The following is a 26,601-nucleotide window of genomic DNA, read 5'->3' as shown; positions in this document are numbered from 1 at the left end:
GATGTCTTTACGTTTCAAAAACCTGCAATTTCATAAGAGTGAGTAGACTTTATATATCCACTGTAAGTAGCAGAACACGTGTGAGGAATAAAGCATGGCATGTTGGAGAAGAGTTGTGCAACGGGTTTCATTTGATGGAGATGAATTGATTCTCACTTAGAAACATTCAGGAATCACATTTACCCTCCTACACCTTCACTGCAGCATTAAATATAATCATTTACAACAGTCTCCTGAGAAAATACATACTTTCTTCACTTTGAGACTTTGTCTTATGAGAAACCAATAAAGCAGTTGTTGGTCAGCTTTGTAATCTGAAGTTGTAACAGTGTGTTGATGCTCAAGTGTGTTATAAAGAGGCTCATTGAAGAGAGGGAGGACTGAGGGTTGTACACACACATGTAGTGATGGCTGTCTGAAGGATTTGCTCTTTAGGAGAGTTTTCACTAAAGATTTGGTTCCTTCACTCTTACATGTGATTAATTGTGTGACCTACTGAAGGCAGTGTTCAGGGACAACATACCCACATGTGCATAATGTCATCCACATTATTGAATGTGCAATATGTATACAGTATGTGATGCATGGTCACATTATATTTCCTGTAAACGCCACAAGATGGAGACAAAGTCCACATTTTGTTCACAGCAGACTCATTTTGAACACTGAACATTTGATCTGTCACTTATTTACATGCATATTCCTGTTTGCTGCACAGGTTGACCAATAGCAGCACCTCTCAGCAGTTTATGATGGATTTTCTTTTAATACATATCCTTCACAAAAACCCATTGTGTTTGTCAGACATGCTGTATGTCCAGGGCAGATAAGAGATGCATCTCTGCTGTGGCTCTTGTTGTAGCATGTTGTTGCTTCTTCAGACACCAGTTCAGTCGAGTCTCAAACACATTATTCAGACTGAATGATATCTTGGACATGAGTCTTTTCAGCTCTTCAGAGGCCGACATTTATTTTTTGCTGCTGTACCATCATAAAACTCAATTATACAAGATATTAACACTGAAATTAAACATAATTCATTCTCTGCTTCTCTCATTATTTCTTTTTCTCATGCTGTTAGAGAAAGTGCTACAGAAGTACATACAGGGCAACAGAAGTATCTGTATTAGTGCAGTTTTTCTTTCCTGCCTTCAAACACTTAACACCACAAACATTTCACTGTTAGAATACAAGTCAGTGACAGCTCCTGCCTCCGTGGTCCACAAACACTCTTTGGGCGTCCTAAGAGGTCATTTTGGGCAGCCTGTCCAGCAGCATGGTGTTGTGGTGGACAATCTGTTCCCAGTACGCCTCCAGATGACCTTCTGAGGGAACTGTGCAAAAGCAGCAGTTCTGCTATCTCCTCAGGAAGAGTCTCCACTGAGGTCTCCAAGCTCATAATAATGAGTCCATGCTCTGCAGAGCTCAGGACAAAGTCCTCCAGGTGTTGAGGAAGCAGAGTTGTGGATAGCTTTAATCAAGTCCTTTTCTTTGTGAGTTCTATAATAGTGAAATAAAGATTCTTGAGAGAACTATTGTCTTTACTTTACTCTCTGGGCAGAGAAAGTTCAATCGTCATACAGAATGCAAGGCAGTCTGGGTGATGAATCCACTGTGTGTGTGTGTTTATGTCTTAAAAAGACAGTGAGCAGAGAGGGGAGGGGTGTAAGCATACCTGTCAACCCTCCCGTTTTTCCTGGGATTATCCCGTATTTTTCCTTCTATCCTGTTTTCCTCACGTTTAAAAATGTACCCGTAATTATCCCGTATTTTTAACCTTTCAAGGCCTAATTTTAAAAAGTGTACAGTGGCCTCCGGTAGAGCAGGAGGCAGTATTATGTTTATCATGAGCTGAAAAACGTTATCCGCCAGAAAACACACAGAAGAATAAAACAGGAACAATAACACAGAAGAAGACGAAAAGAGATGGATAAGTCACAGTGACCTGGAGATAGATGGAGACGCAGCTGTACCTGCCAAAAAAGTTGAAACTTTATGTAAGTACCTGCCAAATGGGAGGAGACCTTCTATTTAATAAAAAGCAGAGTCGGGACAACTCGTGCTTTTTGTAAAGTGTGCCATTCAGATGTTAGCATCGCACACGGTGGAATAAGCGATGTTCACCAGCATGAACAATCGTCCAAGCACAAGCACGTCAAGAGGCACAAAACATACACTGTCAATGACTTCATGTGTGACAAGAACTGTGTCGGAGGCAGACCAAGTGACCAAAGCTGAGGGAAAGATGGCGATGCTTTGTACCAAAAATAATGTCGCCTTCAGCTTCTGTGATGATTTCAGTCGCAGTGACGCGGACATGTTTCCAGACTCTGCCATCGCAAGGAAGTCCTCGTGGGGGGAAACAAAAGCCACACAACTCATCACTCAAATAAATTGATGATATTAACTAATAAATATAATACATACATTTTATAAACATGTCTGTACAAGTAATACATACTTTAAATAAACATGTATTTCCTGAATGTATATACCCGTCCCTTATGTGTTTACGTTTACATTACATGTGTAAAATATGGGCGGAGTCCGCCAAAACATTTCCCTTATTTTGAAATTCCAATGTTGACAGGTATGGGTGTAAGATTCAAACAGTTGGGGGTGTCGGATGGACATAAGAATACAGTTAAACACTTTAGAACATTTTGTCCGTACAGGATAACCTTCAGTCAAGCTTCAGACAGGGAACAGGGAGTGCCTACCTCAGATACATCGGTCCAGTTTGACCATATTAGAAGTTACTTATCTGTAAGGAGGCACAGAGGAAAAGTATCGAGGGAATCATAAGAAAGTTACAGAGATATTCTGGGTGAGGCAGAGGTTCAGTGAAACATGTATCAAACCATAAAATATTTCACATGGACATAGGAAATGTATCATTACAGCAGCTTGGAGGGTTTACACTGTGGTGGGACGAGGAACTCAAAGGAAAAGTCAATTCTCATCAACCAAATATCTGCAGCCTGAACGAGCTCATCATGGTGGACGTCAGGACCAAAGTGGACAAATGGTGTGTAGAGAGGCTGTTTTATTGTCACCTGGTTATTGAGTAATATCAAGGAGAATACAAAATAAATGTCCCCCTTTAAGTCACCTCATCAGTCAGTTCAGAGCCTGGTGTGGGAACATATGAGAGCGGGGAGGGGGCAACTGTGTGATGTCCAACTCCTCTCCATCGTTGAAATAAGCTGAAGTTAGAGTGGAGTCTCACGACGGAGCAGCAGCATTCTTATCGTGACATCATTCATGTCGTTCGCATCAAATAAATTAAATGTTCTTCTCTCATCAGGAGGGTTTTGATGTTTCTGGACATTTTCTGCTGGTTCTGTGATCCAGAAGAGCTCATTGTTAAAATGTAAAATATGAGAGGAGAGTTGAAGATTGTTGGACCTGTTTGTCTGTTTGAGCTGCTGTTCATGAATCATCCAGCAGAGAGCAGAGTGTTAGTGTGACTTCTAGTTTCCTCTCTGTCTCTATAAATAAATACTTACATTGTGTTATGTATTGTTATGATCTGACACACTCTTTCAGACCTTAAGTAACATCAGATATTTGTTTAAAAAAGACACCTACAAACTTTTTCTTGTTCTTCATGACAGTTTCTAGATTTGTGTGACGCTAAACACTTGATATCACAAAGAAGTACATGTACCATTAAAACTTTGAGTTCAAAGGTCCTGCAATAAAAAGAAAGCTGTCACACAAAGTCCACGGATAGTGAGAGCTGTAATCAGCAATAAAAAGGAACGCTGAACAAATGAATGTTTCTGCTAAATCTCTTATATAGATGATATCTCTTAGATGTATATAACCAGGGGTTCACATAACATCTTTAGTGAGTTACTCAGATGAGTACCAGGAGACAGAGTTTGGTACTCACCCCACACGTAGCGTGGTTTCAATAAGTGCAGTCTTCTTCACAGTCCTCCTCACTGTCCTCTATTTCAACTGGCTCTGGCTATTTGGAGTCATACACAGAGGAGGCTGCCAAGTGTTTTCCTGCTTGCTTGAAACACATCCATTCTCTCAGAGTAGTGTCTCTGTCAAGTTCATACCTGTCAACCCTCCCGTTTTTCCCCGGATTATCCCGTATTTTTAACCTTTCAAAAAAAAAAAAAAAAGGCCTAATTTAAAAAAGTGTACAGTGGCCTCCGGTAGAGCAGGAGGCAGTATTATGTTTATCATGAGCTGAGAAACGTTATCCGCCAGTAAACACACAGAAGAAGAAAACAGGAAGAATAACACAGAAGAAGACGAAAAGAGATGGATGAGTGTCACAGTGAGCGGGAGATAGATGGAGACGCAGCTGTACCTGGGTGATTCTTCAACTATCGCCATGTTTGTGTCCCTGGCAGAAATAAGAAAAACTGAAACACATTTCCTATTTTTTGTTTTTGTGACACTCACTTAAAAAGGAACATACAAAAATTAAATCATAGACCAGTCATTATTTGTATTACATAAAAAGTGTATATCTTGCTGTATATCACTTGTCCCTGGGCCTGATGTTGGATATTCAAACCTGCTAAGTTTTCCATTTAATATTGACCTAAAATGAATTGTATGTGCAAATGATACACAAATGGCCATTTTAATGAAATGTATCATGTGTTGTAAGATATATTAGTATTTCATGTCTTGTTTTATAAAAAGAACATCTGTCCCTTGGGGTCCCTGTCATTTCCATCACACCATGCAAAATGTGAATTTGGTGAGTTTTTAAAAAAGTTTTTAAACTTGGTGATCACAGCCTTAGTCATGTGATAGGAGAGCACATGGCTGCAGCACAAAGACAGCTCCATGAAGGGAAGTAATATAAGATAAAATCAAGGTCAATATTTGGTCAATCGAAAATGTGTTTATTGGCTGTCATTTCCAAATAGCTCATATATCCTTTAAATTTAGAAATAATAAGAAAAACAACATTTGGTATTGTCTATTTTGTGTTTATTTAATGCTAGCTCTAAAGAAGACGTTAGCATGCTAACATATCATGAGATTCTTTTTAAAATGTGACAAAACGTCATTTCCATCACTTTTATTATTGTGATGGAAATGATATTTGAGTCTTATGGCTCATATCAGTGAAATATAATGTATATTAAATTAAACAAAACACTTAATTGTTTCGTATGGCAACACAGTAAAAAAAAAATCCAATGCTGGTGTTGACACCTTCTCTTGTTCTTTAAGATGGCACGCAAGACCACATCAGAGAGATCAAAAGCTTACAGAGAAAGGATTAAATCAGACCAGGTTAAATACCAGGAGTCCCTCAGGAAAGACAGAGAAAGATACCTGAAAAAGGAACGAGGTGTTGTTAAATCTGTGTCAGAATTGTCCAAGAGAGAGCAAAGAAAAACTAGGAGACAATGGCGAACATGTCAACAAAACAGACGCAGGAAGTTGAAAAGAGTAGCTGTAGTAGAGAGATTTATGGCTGGAACAACCCCACCACAGTCACCAGAAGACGTTCTTGTTGACCCAGAACATGTCTCACTTGACAGCTCCAGCTCCTCTGAGCCACCTGAAACACTACAGTTGCCGGCACCTGAAAACCACACACAGAGAAAAAGAGGAATAAAAAAGGTTGCGAAGACAAGGGCGAAGGTCTACAGAGATCTTCATGCAACAAATGCAAAGCTGGAAGATGCCTTAAAGAAGGTTGAGAAGTACAAGAAAAGATGTGTGAAGTAAATAAACTCCTGATTGTATTGTGTCACATTTAATGATTATCACATGTACTCGTACACCTCAATCAAAATGTATTATTGCACAACATGTATTTCTGCACAAATGTATAATGAGCACTATTTAGTTATGAATGTGAAGCACTGTAGGTTCTCTTCAAAGAGTTTCAGGTCCACCTCCATCTCGCCACTAAAGGGTAGGAAAAAGCTGAAGAACTCGGAGCTTGAATGTCGAATCAAAACAGCAATCTCCTGATGCAATCGATATATTTATTTAACGTAATAAGTCAAACAAAGAAAATATTCTCAGCTGAGGACACTTTTCACTTCGCCGTTTCCACAGACTGAACGCTCTAAAAACCCCAGTTAACTGTCTGACGGTCCCGCTCCAAGTGTGTCCAAACATTTGAAAATTCGCATCTAATACATGGAGTAGGCGTTGACCTTCTCCTCATTGGTCCCAGTTTGGCGCCTACACGCTCCTCCGTCAGCAGTCCGGAAGTGATGGTTTGTTGACCTGTTACTCTTAAAGGGGAAGTGCCCCTATTATGTTTGTAATACATTTAGTGCAGAAAATACATAATTGTGCAGAAAATACATAGTTGTGCAGAAAATACATAATAGTGCAGAAACATATTCGTAGTGTCGTAATACATATTGATTGAGGTAGGACAAATACATGTGATAGTCTTTCCAGTGTGGATTAATACAGATCAGGATTAATTTACCTGACACCACCTACAAGACGGCCCACCAAGGGGCATAACCGCGCCAACATGGACCTATGAGGGACGACGACACCCTTCTGTAGAGAATATAGCAAAATGTTTATGATGTTTTTGTACCACTTTTTCACTTGTACCAACAGACAGCTAACTGGCTCTTTATTGATTCGGACTGTGGACTTGGTGTGTGAAAGTGTCCTCGGCTGAGGGTATTTTTTGACATTGCTGTCACCATCACTTTAAATAAATAAGTATCTTGATCAACTAGAAGTTTACTGGATTCAATTGAAAGACTATCTCAGCGCCCTTTGGGCCTCAAAACCCAACTAAAACCTGGTGACCCCGACGTGATGATCTGAAAGTTCTGGACACGAGGGCGACTGGATGAGAAGCCGGAGGAGTGCGTTCAATGACATTTACAACAGGCCTGACAAACGATAAGGTGAGCAAACCTGTTACAAACGAAATTGCAATAGTTTATTGTAGAACAATAGTACTTGTAAATGTCAAAGAACACACTCTGAACGCTGTCTCATAAAATATACTATCCATGCTGTTTGCATATTGATGAAGTGATGGTGACGAAGTTTTGAAAAATACCATATGAAACTGTGCACAGAAAAGGTTTTAAAAAGTGACACCGGTGTAAGAAATAAGGTTAAGAAATAAGGTTTTCGAGTAGCGCTCGATTTGATAGTGTAAAGTTAAAATATCAAGTCTTTGGGTTAGAAAGCGCAGTCTGAGTGACTGGTGGTGTCTGCAGGAGGAAAAGGCCAACGCGGCCTGTTCTGGTTAAAAAGAGAGAGCCTTAACAGTGAATATTTTGATGTGACTGCGTGGAGGAGGTTGACGAATTCCCCATTGTCTCACTATATATTTATTCATCTTCCGTAGACGACCATAGACACATAGTTTAAAGTAAGTAAGCATTTTGAAGTGGTTTAAAAGATCACGGAATTCGGCTAGCGGGGGCTATAAAAACCCTATTTATTCCAATAATAACGGCATAGAACGAGTATCAATGCAGTGTGTTTTGGAAACTATATGTTGATGAATGTGTGTGTGAGTTGTTGAAAAGCAATGTTGTTGAAGTGAATGAATGAATTGAGGCGTCAAAGTCAAGCTATTTTAGAGCTAACGTCTATACAGCTCCAGGCGCCCGCCTGAAGCTAACGTGGAGCTAACGCTTGTTTGGGGTTACATTTACGTTTGTAGCGGAAAATTTAACCATGCAAACTGACTGTTTGACTATCGATAGATAAAGGGGAATCACGGGAAGGTGTTGGTGTTATTAAAAGTTGAAAAAAGTCTCACCAGAAGGAACTAGTTGGTACGAGTGTTTAACAGGGCCGGCAACTCGAGCATATACAAACGCCAAGAAGTTGTTCGACTTTCGAAAGCACCTCGGAACAAACAGAACCTTGAGTCTCACGCTGATAACATTTGGGGTTGGGCATTACAACGAAGAGTTTGTGTATTGATAAAAAGTAACGAATACAAGGCTCCGGCTCCAGGGAATGTACTCCTACGACGGAGTGTGCTCGCTATAACAGTAGCTCCATTGATTCGATTCCATTTCCTGTTTTTGTAATACAGTAAGTTCTCCACCAGGAGTTCCAAAGGGACAAAGCCGCAAGAAAATTTGTAGTTTCATTGACTTGACTTGTAGTCCATTTCCTGTTTCTGTAATTCTGTAAATCCTCCACAAGGAGTAAAAAAGAAAATTTGTAGTTTCATTGATTCGACTTGTAGTCCATTTCCTGTTTTTATATTTCCGTAAGTTAAAAAGTTTTTTTTGGTTTCCGGTACCATTGACCTTTGACCGAGTACACTCAAGTTGAACTTTGACCCTCTTGTTGTGGACATATGCCTCTATCTGGTGGACAAAATTGAATTTACACCCAAATTCAAATAACTACTAAGAGTTATAATTATAATAATTGTCACGAATTGCCCATTAGAGAAAAAGTTTGAATAAGTCCTGCCTTTGATTTACCTTTGATTATACTTATATTTCAGATTTACATTTTATGGTTTTGATTTACATGTTTTCTTTTTATTTCTGATTCCAGATTTAAACTTAGGAAATTTACACTTCCAATTTTTATTTTCTATTTCAGATTTAAACATAAACATTTTTTATTTCATTTTTATTTTAGATTTAAAACGTAAACAATTTTATTTCATTTTTATTTTAGATTTAAAACGTAAACATTTTTTAATTTCATTTCTATTTTAGATTTAAAACGTAAACAATTTTTAACTTTGTTTCTATTTTAGATTTAAAACGTAAACATTTTTTGCTTTTAATTTTATTTCTCGCTCAATTAATTTTTGAACTTTAAACATTTTTTATTTCTAATTTTTATTTTCATTTTGCGCTCAATTTATTTGAATTTTGAGTATCTCCACTGACTGAACAACATTTGAGGAATTTCAAATTTTCAACATGATGGATCCATCTGAAAGCTCAAAGCAAGTCAAGGTTGTGTCCACAGCACAGTACAAAGAACAAATGTACCAACGATTGGATGCCTGCACCAAACCAAGTGAAAGAAAGAAGGTTCGAGCAAAGACAGAAAAGCTACTACTCGCATGGCAAGAAAGAGGATTGTTTCCAATTGATGATCAACCAGGTCCAAGTGAGGACCAAAGAAGGGCAGTTTACGAATTTGAAAATGGCGAATATCAACAAAAGATGGCAGCATGGGAGAAGACAGGAGAAAAACAAAGATTTGGAGCTGTAAAGAAAGCCACATTGAAAGCTGCAAACAGAAAATCCAAAGCTATGCATCTCCTTCTACTCTTCAAGAACATACCTCAGACCGCACCTGAGACAATTTGTGTGATCAGGGAAACAAAAGAAGAAGAAAAAGGCACCAAACATGAAGAAACTACACCTATCCAGCCTACACCTCAACTCTACCCAGATTTGACACAAGTCTCCGCCCCTCCAGCATATGCACCCAGTCACAATCCTGTTAATCCCACTCCAATACAGGCACCCATGATGGGCATAAAGGGAGGATGTCTGGAAGTAGAGGAGGGAGAAACAGAGAAACGACTAGAGCACCTGATGAAACATGTCCAACTACTCGAGGAAAAATTAGAGGAAAAGCTACTCAACGCCCACTCTCCCTCTCATTTTGTTGCTCACCCTGCTCCAAATCCACATAAAGAGGTACTACGCACCCCAGATTCTTTCCTGAAAAGAAGCGAAGGCGTCTGGTTAGACAGCACTGGAGAAAGACATGACCTCTCTCTATCATGTACCATGTTGTGGAGACATGCAGTGATAAAGGCCCTATCTACTCATGTCCAAAACTGTCTGAAGAGTGTAGTGGGACTAGACTCAATGCCTAATGCACTTTGGAGAGAGCACCTTGTGCATCATGACGAGCAACACAGGCAGACAGAAGTGCAAGAATAAGAAAGATAAGAGACAGATGTTAATGGGACAGTACGATACTGGAGAATTCCCAGAAACAACAATACAGACTCATACACAGCAACAAGTTCCTCAGAATGGACCTCCATGGCAAGTACCAAACAGAGGAGCATGGAGAGGGGGTAACAACCGCTACAGAAATTATGAAAAAGCTCCACCACAGGGATGCTTTAATTGTGGAAGCGCATCTCACTGGGTCAAAGATTGCCACCAGTATGGGCAACAAGGAGGAGGAAACCCCTACCAAGGAGGAGGAAACCCCTACCAAGGAGGAGGAAACTCCTATCAAGGAAGAGGAGGATTCCCTAACAGTAGAGGAGGAGGACATCCCACCTATAGAAGAGGAGGAAGAGGACAGCTAGGTCCTGCAGGAGGGAGAGGACAGCAAAGTTTTGGTAGAGGAAGAGGAAGAAATCCTCCCAACACTCACCAAATGCCACTCGCTGCATGGGAACATTCCCAGGAATGGGATGGTTCCTCACAATGAAGATGCCCAGAGGATCCAACTGCAGGTGAAGCTATTCCAGCTCAGAATGAACCAATGGTCACCTGTACGATAGAAGGAGAAAAAATGGAACTGATGGTGGACACAGGAGCAACAGCATCCTGTATAACTTCCTTGAAAGGAAAAACACCACCTCTCTCTACAAAGACCCTTCGAACCGTTGGATACTCGGGAAGAACAGAAGAACAAAAGTATACCATGCCATTGGTCACTGTACTTGGTAGACAATCCCTGCTACACCCTTTCCTCTTCTCCCCAAAGTGTCCTGTAAACCTGATGGGTAGAGACCTGCTGGTTAAAACTGGAGCACGAATTCTATGTTCCAGTGATGGACTGACTCTACAGTTTCCTGGACAAATACCTCTGCATGGACAGTATCAAACGGATCAAAGGATCTTGGTGATGACATCAAGCCCTACCCAAGACATTGAAGAAACTACCACAACAGTGTATTGGAGCCGCCTGTTGACAGAAGGTCAAGACACTCCAGGAGTCCAGAAGACTTACATGGAATGGAAGCCTTGGATCAACACATTAGCTCCATATGGATCTCCACTTGATCCTTTACACTGCACCTATAACTACTTGCGTCAACCTGACCAAGAGTATCAACAAGCCTGGGAGGAAGAAAGAAACATGACAAAGGAGCAAATAGAAGTCAAGGACATCTACGTGGGACCTCAAGGTGTAGCTGCATTCTGTGCTCTCACTAAAGAACAACTGCAATGGTATGCATTATCAGCTGAAGCAGTGCCACATATCACACTGGCATTGGCAGTAGGATCTGAAGCAAGGTCCTTAAGTCCCATGATAAAAAGAGCCATGTCAATCAACTGGCTCCCAACCAATATTGCCTGTGTATGGAGAGCAGAAGATGAGACGATGTGGAAAATCACTCACCACAGTATGGATGTTGGCATCTTGGAAGAACAAGAATTGGAAAGAGACCATGGAAGAGAACACACCAACCATCCTGACACAGAAGAAACACTCAAAGATATCCCATCATATTTGTGGACAACTGGAGACTATGATGTAGGTTTTGTGCCTCATCATGAGGTCTCAGTGACTCTCAAAACAGAACAATCATCATGTTGGTTACCGCAATATAACCTAAAAAGAGAGCAGGTTGAAGGAATAGGAGCAACAATCAATGGACTCCTAGAAGCTGGCGTAATCAGACACTCAAACTCCATCTGGAACACACCCATTTTACCAGTCCCAAAAGCTGGCAACAAAGGCTGGAGAATGGTTCATGATCTAAGAAAAATCAACTCTGCTACAGTGTCACAAAATATACCTGTTCCAGACCCATATGTGGCACTTCAAAATCTCAATCCTGAACACAAATACTTCACAGTCATAGATCTGGCTAATGCTTTCTTTTGTCTACCATTGGACCCTGAAGTACAAGACATATTTTCTTTCACATATAAAGGACAGAAATACACCTACAACAGAATGCCACAAGGCTACAAAGACAGCCCAGGACTGTTCAATCAAGCTCTGAAAAAAGACTTAAGCAGCTTACAACTGCCACCAGGTGTAACTCTGATACAGTACGTTGATGATTTGCTGCTCGCAGGCACTAGTGCTGAATCCTGCCTGGAAGCCACAGCAAATTTCCTTACACTACTTGCAGAAGCAGGATACAAAGTCAAGAAAGAAAAAACTCAAGTTGCAAGAAGATCAGTCACTTTCTTGGGAAGACTCATTTCTGCAAACAGCCTGACTCTAACCAATGCAAAAAGGACCTCAATCCTATCACATGGAAAACCAAAGACAGTACAACACATGTTGGCATTTCTTGGATTGACGGGTTACAGTAGGACTCATGTACCAGATTATGGAAATCTGACTCAACCACTCAGAGACATGCTCTCAGAAGCAGGAAACAGAAACCTCACTGCTGAGCTCATCTGGACTACAGAAGGCGAAGAAGCTTTCACTAAGACTAAACAAGCCTTGGGACAAGCTGCACATCTATGCTCCCCAGACTACAATGATGATTTTCATTTGGATGTTTCTGAAACAGGAGGGATGGTAAATGGAGTCCTGTTTCAGAAAAAAGGGGGAGAAAGACATGTACTGATGTACCACAGCTCAAAATTGGACAATGTTGAACAAGGACAAACAGGTTGTACAAGACACCTGGCTGCTCTAGCAAAGACAATTCAAAAGACTGCACACGTTGTGATGTGCCACCCTCTCAAAGTAAACACTACACATGGTGTAGTGGCATTTCTAAACTCACAAGCGTTCACTTTTTCTCCAGTTAGAAAAGTAAAGATAGAAGAAACACTAACTAAGCCCCACATCACATATGTGGCAGGGACAATCAACATGGCAACAGGACTGAATTCAGAAAACCATGACCCACATGACTGTGCATTTGTCTCACAACAAGATCTTAAAATTAGATCAGATTTGGAAACCGAACCGTTGAATAATCCAGATAAAATTCTATACAGTGATGGCTGCTGCTACAAAGGAGATGAAGGAAATGTAGCTTCCTATGCTGTAGTGCAACAAAGTGGAGAAAACACACAAACTTTGGAAGCACACATCATTCCACAGCCAGCCTCTGCACAACTTGCAGAAATAGTCGCGTTAACACAAGCATTGAAACACGGAGAAGGCCAGAGAATAAATGTATACACAGACTCTGCTTATGCATATGGCGCTGTTCATATTGACGGCCCCCAGTGGATGAGAAGAGGTTTCCTGACTTCATCCAAAAATCCTGTCAAACATGCTGAAGCATTAAGAGCCCTACTGAAAGCGGCACTGCTGCCATCACATGTTGCTATAATGAAATGCAAAGGTCATCAGAAAACTGATACAGCAGTGGCAAAAGGAAATGATGCAGCAGACAAGGCAGCTAAAGTAGCAGGCGGCTACACACAGCAAATGATTTGTTTGAACAGTGAAAATCAAGAGCAACTCACTTTGGAGAGCATCAAAGAAATGGAAGCACAAGCAGGAGTCTATGAGCATAATCAATGGGCTCATAAGGGAGCCACCAAGACTGAAGGAATCTGGAGAGCTCATGATGGCAGACTCGTGGCACCTGTTGATCAAACAAGCCCATGGCCCCACGCATGTTGGAAAACTAAGAACAACAAGGGACATAGAGGTAGAATGGTGGCACCCATTTATGAAAGAGATGGTTGAAAACTTTGTAACAGAATGTGATACCTGTTGTAAATTTAACAATAAAAGAACATACAAGTGTCCTATGGGTCGTTTTCCAGTGCCAGATGCACCATTCAAAGAGATATGTATTGACTATACAGACATGGGAGCAGAAAATGTGGTAAGAGGGTACAGATATGTTTTGGTAATGGTCGATCGTTTCACTAAGTGGATTGAAGCAATTCCCTGCAAAAAAGAAGATGCCAATTCTGTAATCAAATGATTAAAAAATGAACTCATACCAAGGTATGGAGTTCCACGTTGCATACGATCAGATAATGGGACACACTTCACGAGCCATAAGCTTGAAGAAGTAGAAAAGTATTTTGGCATTACACACAAATTTGGGTCAGTATATCATCCGGCATCACAGGGTTTGGTAGAACGAGCTAATCAAACACTCAAAAGAAAACTTGCTAAAGCATGTTATGGTAACAAGTTAAAGTGGGTAGATGCCCTACCTTTGGCACTCATGTCAATGAGATCCTCACAAAGCAGTCAAACACATTTGTCTCCACATGAACTGTTAACCGGTAGACCAATGCCTGGCCCTCCACGCGAAGGAGGGCACGGTCCTGTATTAGATCTATGGCAGATTGAGGCAGATGAATATGTCAAGGCTTTGGCTAAAATTATCGAAGTTTTGTCTACACAGGTGGAAGCAGCAGCAGAAACACCTGACGAACCACCAGAGACTCCTGTTGGACCAGGTGATTGGGTAAGGGTCAAGGTCCACAAAAGAAAGTGGTCTGAACCTAGGTGGACTGGACCGTGGGAGGTGACAGAACGTACTCCACACGCGCTCCGGGTAAAAGGTAAAACAGGAGCTAATTGGCACCACCTCACACATTGTGTACCTGCACTGGCGCCTTCTCGCTGTTTAGCAGAAGTTAGTCAAGATTTGAACCTGCTGGAACAAAACAGTACTGACTAATTGATTTGTGAATCTAGAATCAGCACCAGAGGATAAATTGTCCTTTTATTTTAATTGCTCCACAATTTACATGGACTCCATGGGAGTACCACGTGGTGTCCCTGACGAATTCAAAGCTAGAAATGAAATTGAAGCGGGTTTTGAGTCCATTTTCGTTCGAAGTGACTGCCAACAAAAATGTAGCTTGGATTAATTACCTTTATTACAACCAGCAGAGATTAGCAAACAACACCGTAGATGCTTTCACTGGAGTGCATGAGCAATTAGGGCAGACTAGCCTGATGACATATCAGAACAGAATTGCATTAGACATGTTGTTGGCTGAAACAGGGGGTGTCTGCAAATTGTTTGGATCTATGTGTTGTACTTTCATCCCAAATAACACAGCCCCTGATGGATCCATTACCAAAGCCTTGGAAGGACTCAGCGCACTCAGCAAAGAGCTAGCCTCAAACAGTTGGGTAGAGAATTACTTCACAAGCTCCATGGAGCGTTGGTTTGGTCAGTATAAGATGATGGTGTTGAGCATTCTGTTGATCGTACCGATAATGATAGGTATACTAATCCTGTGTGGATGTTGCTGCATCCCATGCATCCGCACCCTAACCACTAAGCTGATCACCACCGCCCTGACCAAAGAGAGAGCTGAAGCAGGTCAGTTTTTGATGCACGAGAAGGCGAGTTCCTCTTAGAGGAGGAAAGACAAAGCCTGCAGGTAGATGTTTTCGTGTGAATAAATTCCACTAAATGATCACTCCTGCCATGCCTCAGCTACTGATTTTACTGTAGTTAGTCTCACACTGTAGGTACAGTTTAATACAGCTACCTCAGTCTTACATAGACATTGCAAGTTACCTATATTTACAGTCTTTTACTGATGTTCCAGGTATACTGAGATTTACTGTTTTTTTACTGTTTTTTATTGATGTTATAAGTGTGCTGAAATTTACAGTCTTATACCAAAAGTGTTTTTATAAAAAATTAAGCTAAAAGGGATTTTTATACTAGAATAAAAGGTGAAGCTAAAAGAGATTTTTATACTAGAATACAAAGCTGTTACTAAAGGTATTCTTTATTAAAGACAAAGCTGCTACTAAAGGTATTTTTTATCAAAGACAAGGTATTTTTTATACTTATTTTTATAAGTCACTGTTCTCTAAATTCAGATATGTTATTTGATTGAGGTATTCTCTATTTTATAGTCATTCTCTAAATTCAGGTACGTTATTTAATTGAGGTATTCCCTATTTTATAGTCATTGTTGTCTAATTCTGGTACGTTTTTGATTGAAATAAAAACCAAACAACTAAGAATGTATTATTTCATACCATATGCTGTATTCTTGCACCAATTGGTGCTTTATATTTACTCAATGATATACACACCATAAATGGTGTGTACGTAGGGAATTTGTGAAGTAAATAAACTCCTGATTGTATTGTGTCACATTTAATGATTATCACATGTACTCGTACACCTCAATCAAAATGTATTATTGCACAACATGTATTTCTGCACAAATGTATAATGAGCACTATTTAGTTATGAATGTGAAGCACTGTAGGTTCTCTTCAAAGAATTTCAGGTCCACCTCCATCTCGCCACCTACAAGACGGCCCACCAAGGGGCATAACCGCGCCAACATGGACCAATGAGGGACGACGACACCCTTCTGTAGAGAATATAGCAAAATGTTTATGATGTTTTTGTACCACTTTTTCACTTGTACCAACAGACAGCTAACTGGCTCTTTATTGATTCGGACTGTGAACTTGGTGTGTGAAAGTGTCCTCGGCTGAGGGTATTTTTTGACATTGCTGTCACCATCACTTTAAATAAATAAGTATCTTGATCAACTAGAAGTTTACTGGATTCAATTGAAAGACTATCTCAGCGCCCTTTGGGCCTCAAAACCCAACAGATGTCACCGACTTAAGAAGGAAATGGTGATGGTCGATTCACCAAAGCTCAAAACCAAACAACAGATGAGACAAGGAACAAAAGATTTAAGAAGAACTCTGCTGTTTCACAACACAATCATTTCCCAAATAAAAAAGAAATATCAAAATATGCACGCTGCTAAAGATCGCCAATTGATCGCCAAAGTTGTGGCTGGTAGGCTTTTGAACAAATACCACATGGTCAGCTTCGCTAAAAAGCAGTTTGGGTTCTCACCTAAGCTGTGGAGGGAAAACGTGACGAGGGCCACCAAACTTCGATACGTCCGTAAAATGCAATCCAACTAAATCAGCAAAGATATAATAATAACATTAATAAAATATATAACAAATAATATAATATAAACATAATAAATAACAACATTTATTGAGCGTGATGACGACAGTAGCATAACAACAGGGAAGAAGGAGACAATTACAAAGAATAAGAAAACAATGCAAAAGCACTTTCTGGTTGAATCAATGGGAGCGCTGCACAAGACGTTTCTGATGGAGAATCCTGAAGTAACAAGAAGCGACCATTCTGGATTGTAAAACCAACAATCAGGGACAGAGACACATGCCTCTGTAAAATACATGCACATCTCCCGTTTATGACAGACAGGCTGTTCTATCACAAAGTGATTAAATGTGCCAAACTCAATGACCTTACTGAGTCTTTGGCATGCACAAATGCAACAAAAGAGTGCATGTACAGGGAGTGCCCTGACTGTAATGATAATGAACTGCAAACTTCTGCTTTTGATATAAGAGAGCAAACCTGGTGGTTTGAATGGAGAAGCAAGGTTGAGGAGAGGGAGAAGAAGAAAAAGGATGGAACAGAAGAAAAGTTTAACGTTCACTTCACAGCAAAGGAAATAGTGCATGGGACTCTACATACACTGCTGAATGATTTTTCAGACCTACTTAAGAAAAAGATGGGAAAACACACCTACAACACCAGACATCAGTATTCAGCTCTCAGAACCCTGACGCAGCATTTAGGAGAGGATGCTATTATCTTGCAAATTGATTTTGCGGAGAATTATATGTGTAAATATGGGAATGAGATCCAAGCAGTCCATTTAGGTGATTCTCACCAACAAGCCACTCTCCATACAGGTGTGGCTAACACCAACAATGGGGTGGTGTCGGTCTGTTCTATTAGCTCCTCAATGCGCCATGACCCATCTGCTATCTGGGCTCATCTCAACACAGTGCTCCCTTACCTCAAAGAGCTGAACCCAACAGCCACAATGCTGCATGTAATCAGTGATGGGCCCACCACACAATACAGATCCAAGAAAAACTTCTTCTTCTTGAGCAAAATCCCCTTTCAAATGGGATTTCAGAGGATCACATGGAACTTTCTGGAGGCAGGACATGGAAAAGGCCCGGCTGATGGAATTGGTGCAGCAGTTAAACGGAAGGCTGACTCACTAGTAGTAAACGGCACTGATCTTCCAAATGGAAAAGTGCTGTATGAGCAGCTTTCAAAACAGCCATCTACTGTGAAGCTGATGTCACTGAGAAGGAGATTGAGGAAATGGACAGTTTTCTTCCTAATGGCCTGCAGACTATCCGAGGAACAATGCACATACATCAGGTAGACGTTTTCCACCACACCCACAGGCTTTGTTATGCAAACATAGTTTATGAGTGCAAGACACTTTCATTTTGTTTTCATCTGTGCCGTGTGTAATTTCACTGCATTATGCTCCTAGATTGTCTGTACAAGACCAGGAGAGATCTCTTGGCGCATTCTGAGCTGCTTTTGCTCAGAGCCCCATGTTTGCAGATGTTTTGGTCTCCAAACGGTATACATGGAGGAAACAGGTGAAACTGAAACTCCTTCAAAAACCACATCCACAAGCACACCTACTGTCACGCGTTCCACGCACTATTAGTTTGCCTGTTTCTGGACTCCGATTCTTCTGCCTGCCCCTTCCTGGATTTGTTTGCCTTTTGGACTGATTTACCGGTATTTGACCCTGCCTGGATTACTGAGTAAACTGAACTATATTGTATTCTGCCTGTCTCTGTGTCGTGCTTTTGGGTTCAGTTCTGTCGGTTCCAGCGAACCTTACACCTACCACCAAAGTTCAGTCCGTTGCAGACCTTCATGAGGGACTAATTGGAAAGTGGTGTGTGGTCAGATATGATGGGGAGCCTTACCCAGGCATTATACAGGATGTTGGCTCTGACAACTGTGCTTTGGGTCGTGATGGCAAAAACAGGTTTTTCTGTCCAATGAGAGATGATGTGCTCTGGTATCGGACAGAAGATGTTCTCAGACTGGTCCCAGATCCTCAGCCAGTTACAAAGCGACATGTGATGTTGGATCCTGCAGTTTGAGCAGACATGCGCTCTGTTCTTGACCATGATGAATAGAAGCAGACTTGCTATATACTGTATGCAAGTTTCACAGATAAATACTGTGAGAATTCATTTTAGCTCAAATTGAGTTAAAACCAGCCTTAGAGGACAGGAATGTTTTAGTGTGTTTCGTTTTGAACATAAACATTTGAAACTTAGTTAAAAAAAAAGGAGTTTAAATTTGATTTTGTTCTGAAGTTCAACTCACTTAGTTCATAAATGTTTCAATGTGTTCGCTTTGAAATGGAACATTGTGGGGTTTTTTGTGTAAGGGACAATAAAACTGAACATTGTTTAAAAATGTTTTTGTGACCTGTCATTTCCAACACATGAAGTCTTTTCCGTCACACAATGTCACCCCCATCACAACACATATTTTAACCAAAAATGCATACAAATTGACATAGTTTGGAAAATTGTGCAGTTATAAGTACTATTAATTTTTGAAAACTCATGATTGTGCCATGTAAGAAATTGATTGAAGACTTGAGCAAAGCAGTTCGAAGATGTTTTTCATATAAAGAATGGGGAAAAAAAGGTTATTTTTAAAATCCTGAAAATAAATACAATTATACTTTAGGCCTCCCTCTCTGCTGAAAGCAAGCGGACAAGCCGAAATGCAACATTGGTTGAAACCCTGCACGAAAACTTTGCGACCCTGTTCCATGATCTACAGCTGAAAAGGTCACAGATTACGTTCCTCGTCGACCCTTTTAATTGTGAGACGGACTGTTTGAAAGCCCCGCTCGTGCATACCTGTCAACGTTGGAATTTCAAAATAAGGGAATTATTTTCCTTATTATATTATTATTACTCCGCGCGGCTCTCCAACAGCTCTCAGCCACCAATGTAAACGTAAACACATAAGGGACGGGTATATACATTCAGGAAATACATGTTTATGTAAAGTATGTATTACTTGTACAGACATGTTTATAAGATTTATGTATTTTATTTGATGAGTTATTATCAATGTATTTGATAATTGATGAGTTGTGTGGCTTTTGTTCCCCCCCACGAGGACTTCCTTGCGATGTCAGAGTCTGGAAACATGTCCGCGTCACTGCGACTGAAATCAATGCAGAAGCTGAAGGCTACATTGTTTTTAGCATCGACATCTTTCCCTCAGCTTTGGTCACTTGGTTTGCCTCCGACACACTTCTTGTCACACATGAAGTCATTGACAGTGTATGGTTTGTGCCTCTTGACGTGCTTGTGCTTGGACGATTGTTCATGCTGGTGAACATCGCTTATTCCGCCGCCGCCGCTGTCCCGACTCTGCTTTTAATAAATAAGGGAAGGTGTCCTCCCATTTGTTCAGGTACTTGTATAAAGTTGTAACTTGTTTGGCAGGTACAGCTGCGTCTCCATCTATCTCCCGTTCACTGTGACTCTCATCATATGTTTTCGTCTTCTTCTGTGTTATTGTTCCTGTTTTCTTCTTCTGTGTGTTTACTGGCGGATAACGTTTTTCAGCTGAAGTTAAACATAATACTGCCATCTGCTTTACCGGAGGACACTTTACACTTTTTTTAATTAGGCCTATTTTCTTTAATGAAAGGTTAAAAATACGGGATAATCCCGGGAAAAACGGGAGGGTTGACAGGTATGCGCTAGTCACGGACGAGGCGGAGATGATTGAACTTTCTGAGGAAGACCGACTGAAACCTGTTCTGAGGGAAGGGACCCTTGAGTTCTGGAAAACTGTGCCAATGGAAAAAATATCCCAATGTCAAACGGGCTGCACTCAAGCTACTATCAATGTTTGGGTCAACGTACGTCTGTGAGTCGGTGTTATCTACCCTGAAACACGTGAAATCAAAGTATCCATCTGTTCTGACACACACATGAAATAATTGCTTCGAGTGACCACAAAGGAATACAAGCCAGATTTGAGGAGGATTGTTCAAGGCAAGGAATGTCAGAAGTCCCACTAATTTAAAGAAGCAACATACTGAGAGTGTGTGTGTGAGAGTGCACACAATGTTCATTGTTGATAATAACTGGCCTCTGAATACTGGTAGGAGACGTGTCTGTCTGTGTGAGGGTGTGTGTGTCTTTGGCAGGGAGGGTCTTTGAGTGTTTAGGCCATCTCTGTGTGATATTTCATTGAACAATTTGAAAACACAAGGTTTATTAAATCTTTTTTCTTTTAAAACAATTTTTTTTGGTGTGATGGTGTGATTTCACAAAAATGGTATATTATTTAAAGAAATTCAGCAGTGGCGGGCCGTCAGGGCCAGCAAGGCCTTCTCTGCTGGCCTAAACATCATCAGAATATAAATTTAATTTTGAAATATTTTTTTCCACAAATTTGTATGAAATTATTCCCCATAGTCTATTCTCTTCATTTCATAGCTTTCCTCTTGGTTGCGCTGCTTCCAGCCTCAGATGGAGATTTGGAGGGCTGGCCTTTATGTTAGAGCTTTTATCCAATCATATTTCAGCCATCATGTGTTGCCAGGGTCCAAGAAATCTGCCCTGAGGCCTTCAGAATCAACAGTACGGGCACCTGTAGCTTAAAGTGAACGGAGACAAAACTGTGGCATTAACCAATCAGATTTCGAGTTGGCGAAATCGGGGCCAGCTAGCAGATGTACGATAACGTCAGCACGTCCACAGCTTATTTGTGTCTAATTTGTGTAGATTTGTACAAGCTGTTTTTTCAACCCACAATGGCTGAAGGAGGAGAAGAGATCGATGTGGTCGCAGATATCATTACAACGGCATTTTCAAGACAAACTTTTCAAGAAAAGCTAGACATCGTGAGAAGAGAAAGGCCAACTCCGACGCTAGCGAGTCTATCCCTGTGTCCACTGCTTCTGCCGAGCGGTCATTCTCGGCCTTAAAGCGAATTAAAACTTATGGCAGAAATGCTGCTGGACAGACTCGGCTTTCAGCATTAGCCTCCGTGTCTGTAGAAAAGGACTTATTGGTGGAACTGAAACGCACAGATGAAACTGTACAACAGAGTCATTGAAGTCTTCTTGAGGAAAGAAAGGAGGATGGATTTTGTGTTCAAATAATCAGTTGATTTGGTGAGTAACAAGCATTTTGTTTTTTGACAATATAAAATGTTACATGGGTGGGGGCTAGGTGGCTGAGAGCTGTTAAAATATGGGCGGAGTCCGCCAAAAACATTCCCTTGTTTTGAAATTCCAATGTTGACAGGTATGCACGTGCATGTTTAGCTTTATGAAAGGCGAGGAGAAAAATATTACACAGGGGTTACCGCTGTTCTTCATTCAGCTTGTTTTGCCATCTAGCAAGTGGGTGGCTGTATAGTTCTTCTTTACTAGCTTGTTTATTAGCAATAGTTTGTGCCACATTAACGTGCTCCTTGCTCTTTTCATGTTTTTCAAACAAAGGGTGGTTGACATTCTTCGAGCCTGTGTGAAACGCACCTGTTATGTCTGCTAGATGTGGATGCAAGCGACATATTTTGCACCACATTTCGGTGCGCTCATCATTAGCATCCAGCCACGGCACATCTTGGAGCCACCTTTCAGAAAAAAATATTTTCTTCTGCTCCGGCTCGGTTCGCTGTTTTTTTGCATGTGTTGAAACGCCAAAGTAGCTGCATAATGTATTTAGTTTTTTGGACATGTCTAGTAGTCTACTCCATTGAGTGTTTACAAGAAACACGTGTAGACGAACTATGTGTTGTTTTGATGACCTGGCGCGCAGTGACACAAGTGACGTTACGCAATCCAGATTTCTGCCACCGCATCCGTACCTACGTACCAGTTATGTGCACCCCTGATTATAACAGCTTCAATAATCAAATGCACAGAGAGAGAGACACACACACACACACACACACACACACACACACACACACACACACACACACACACACACACACACACTCGTCAGTTAAATGTCATGAAGAAGTTTAATCTTGAAAGAGTTTTACATGAGTGTCTTTCCAACAATCTTCATCGTCCTGTGAGTGTTTAAGACGAGATTTCTCACACTGACCAGATCATCTCACAGAGGGAAACTGAGGGTTAAACATGTTGGAGTCCAGAATGAACGTCTTCTCATGTTCAGCTTGCAAAGTATCATGTTTCATCTGCTGGTCATAGAAACATATGACTGCATTATTAAAGTCAATGATTAACTCATGAAGAAGAGAGAAATTAAAAGCAAAGTCTGACATTGTACAACAGAGCCTCGACACCATGACAGTGTGAGAGATTTCTATGGAACAATGAACATTTAGAGGATCGTAAGAGGCAAACTGAGGGGAAGTCAAAGTGGGTGAGTCTTTAATATAAGTATCATTTCTAAAAGCAAAAGATATGGCTGAGATAAGACTTTAAGAAAGTTTCCTGAACTTCCATCTGTTGCACTGGCTGAAGAATAAAACTGTCAAACTGGTTTCATGTCACTCAGCCTGTTGAAATGTTCAGTCAAAGACACAAACCTCTCCTTGTTTGTGCCTTTATGAGCATTTCCAACTCTTTATTTAGTGAACAATGAAATATAACTTCATCTTTTTTACTGGAGCGTCCTCTGTACTAAGACTGAGTCCTGACCGCTGCGGTCAATGTTCCAATCCGACCCGTGGCCCTTTGCTGCATGTCGTCCCCTGCCCCCCCCTCTCATCTCTCTTTGACTCGTCTATCAAATAGCCAAAACAAATAACTTTAAGATCTGCTTTTTAAATGATTGTACCTCTTGTGTTTGTCTTCCAACAGATACCTGTACAAAGTAATTGTCCCCAACTGAAGGAAAAGTTCAACATTTCCCTCTGAAAGACATCCTGACGTCACCATCTGCTGGTGAATAAATGACAGAGCAGCATTTCCTGCTGTTGATAGTTCACCCTGTGACAGAGATACATGGAAACAAAAGAAGATTTTGATATTGTTGAACAGAGCTGAGACGCCAGGACAGGGTGTGAGATCTCTGCTGGAAAACACACGTCTGGAGTGAAGAGAAAGGACAGTAACTTGTTGAGTCTTGCTTTCAAAAGACAACAGGGACCGAGACAGATGGCTGAGAAAACCTCTCTTGTTGAAAGTTTCCTGAACTGCCATGTGTGTTCAGAGACTTTCAGAGATCCTGTGTCTCTGAGCTGCAACCACAGCTTCTGTTCCAGCTGCCTGCAGAACTTCTGGGAACAAAGTAAGAACAGAAACTGTCCCATTTGTAAAAGAAAGACCTCAAAAGATATATTACCTTTGAACTTTGCACTGAAGGAACTGGCTGACTGCTTTGCTGAGAGGCTGAAAGTTGGATCATCTGAGACGGAGAAAGGAGAGAAGAAGGTGGAGGTGTTGTGTAGTAAACATCAAGAAGAGCCTCGATTGTTCTGTAAGGATGAAGATAGAGCTGTGTGTCCTGTCTGTGAGTTTTCTCTCCACCAGAGTCACACGGTGGTTCCTGTAGAACAAGCAGTCAGTGAGCTGAAGGACCAGCTGACATGTGACTTAGAGTCTCTGCAGGACAAGAGGGACAAACACGAACAAGTGGAGGAAACATACAACGAAGTGATTCAAGAGTCCAAGAAGCAGCTGTTGTCCACAGAGAGGAAGATCAGAGCAGAGTTCAACAAGCTCCACCAGTTCCTGAAAGAGGAAGAGGAGTCCAGACTGGCAGCTCTGAGGGAGGAAGAGGAGCAGAAGGGGAAGACTATCAGCAGAGAGATGAAGATGATTCAGGAGCAGATCTCCTCTCTGTCACACAGTATCTCTGCTGTTGAAGAAGACCTGCAGAAACACAAGGTGCCATTCCTCAGCAGTTATAAAGCCACTCAGACCAGAGCCAGAGTCCAGTGCTCACTGTCAGATCCACAGCTGCTCTCAGGAGCGCTGATAGATGTGGCCAAACACCTGGGCAACCTGTCCTTCAGAGTCTGGGAGAAGATGAAGGAGAAGGTCCACTTCAGTCCTGTCCTTCTGGACCCAAACACTGCAAACTGCTGGCTCTATCTGTCTGATGATCTGACCAGTGTGAGACGTGGAGACACAAACCAGCAGCTTCCTGATAATCCAGAGAGATTCACTAGTATGCTGATGTTCTGGGCTCTGAGGGCTTCAGCTCAGGGAAACACAGCTGGGAGGTGGAGGTGGGAGATCATCCTTTCTGGATGTAGGTTTGGTTAAAGAGTCAGTTGACAGGAAGGGAGAGATAGAAGCTTCACCAGAATATGGAATCTGGTGTTTATACATCTCAGTGATGAAGAATACACTAATGGTGATGGTGAGACTGTCAGAGTGAAGAAGAATCTCCAGAGGATCAGAGTCCAGCTGGACTATGACAGGGGGGAGGTTTCCTTCTCCGACCCTGAAGACATGACTCACATCTACACTCACAGAGACACTTTCACTGAGAAACTCTTCCCATGGTTCGGTATTGGAAAAGCTGGTGAAGCTAAAACTGCTGATATCAAAATGTGTCCCACTGAGATTTCTCTGTGACGTTCAGGGAGGGTGGTGACGTCTCAGTGATTTATTAGGATTGTTATGCTGGAGGTGGTTTTTTGTCAGTTACAGATAATTCCAGTTAAATGTTTATAGATGAGAATGGTGTAATTGTAAAGTACATGAAGAAAATGTAGAGATGCAGGTTAAAGAAAGAATGAGATGTGATCTCTTTCAGCAGGTCACATGATGGATCACGTTCCTTGATTGTTGTATAATATACAATATATTTCCACAGCACAGAATGAGAAACTAAAGCATAAATGTCGGCAGAATTATGTGTTGGTGGTGTAAATGTGCTGCAAGAACTGGGACGAGTAGATTCCATGTGTTCATCTTATTGTACTTATATCTACAAATGTTATTTTCCCAGACATGAGAAACAACCTTTTGTATCTTAATACAGTCATATTGTTTCTCCAGTGTTTTGATAAAACGTCAGGTCTTACTGTGCACAATGTAAGAACAGTGAATGTTAGTGTAATAACTCACCTGTGATTTGTTGAGCGTGTGTGACTGTCGACATATTCTATATATTATTTCAGTTTATCCATAACAATAAATAAATCTTCTTTATTTGTGCTTCTTTGACTGTAGAAGATTCTACAGGAATAACCTGATGAAGTTTATATTGTTCTTCAATGTTTAATCCATATTAGAGGAGCCCAGAATGGCAAGAAAATCAAACATCAAATATTGACTTTAAGATTGTGTGCATTTGGGCTGCGACTAAATATTATTTCTGTTATCAAATAATGTGTTGATTGTTTTAATCAAAATATCTTTCAAATGTGAAAAATGCCAAATAAAAACATCAAAATGTCAAATTTGAGCAAATGTTTGGATTTGTTACCTGATGAATGATTTAAAGGATTGATGTTTTAAATCGGCAGCGATATGTATTAGTAAGTACAGCTGGCAGTTCATTAAACAATGTAACAAGAAGTGTCATTTCTAATAATATGTATTAAAATGTTGAGTGCAAAGCCCTGACCTCGTCTTTAAATTGTGGATGTTGAATGGTAAAGGTCGCAGTGGTCACCTTCACCTTGATCACTCACATTAATCTGTATCTTTATGATCGCACAGCAGCATTCATTTCATCATTCTTCAACATGTGCTGTTTGTTTCTGTGTGTTGATGTTAACTGTCCATTAGATGTGAAACTTCCCATCAGCACATGAGTGTGTGTTGGATGAACTGCAGGATTTACACTGTGGATTCACGTTACGTTGGATTCAAAGACTCGGATGTTTCCTACCTGGTCGCGTCAACACATTAATGAGTTCATTTCTGTCAATACAAATCAAAGCTGAGCTGCAATTTGATGTGTTTGCACACA

At 40.8% G+C, this 26,601-nt stretch overlaps 1 pseudogene; it reads left to right on the top strand.

Moving 5' to 3' along the window:
* On the top strand, positions 1-26,245 carry LOC115004472 (nuclear factor 7, brain-like; annotated as a pseudogene).
* Positions 26,246-26,601: the final 356 nt, after the last annotated feature.

This window comes from Cottoperca gobio, unplaced genomic scaffold (genome assembly GCF_900634415.1).
Source record: "Cottoperca gobio unplaced genomic scaffold, fCotGob3.1 fCotGob3_101arrow_ctg1, whole genome shotgun sequence".
NCBI lineage: Eukaryota > Metazoa > Chordata > Actinopteri > Perciformes > Bovichtidae > Cottoperca > Cottoperca gobio.
The sequence above is the reverse complement of the archived record's forward strand: the minus strand, read 5'-3'. Positions and strand labels throughout refer to the sequence as shown.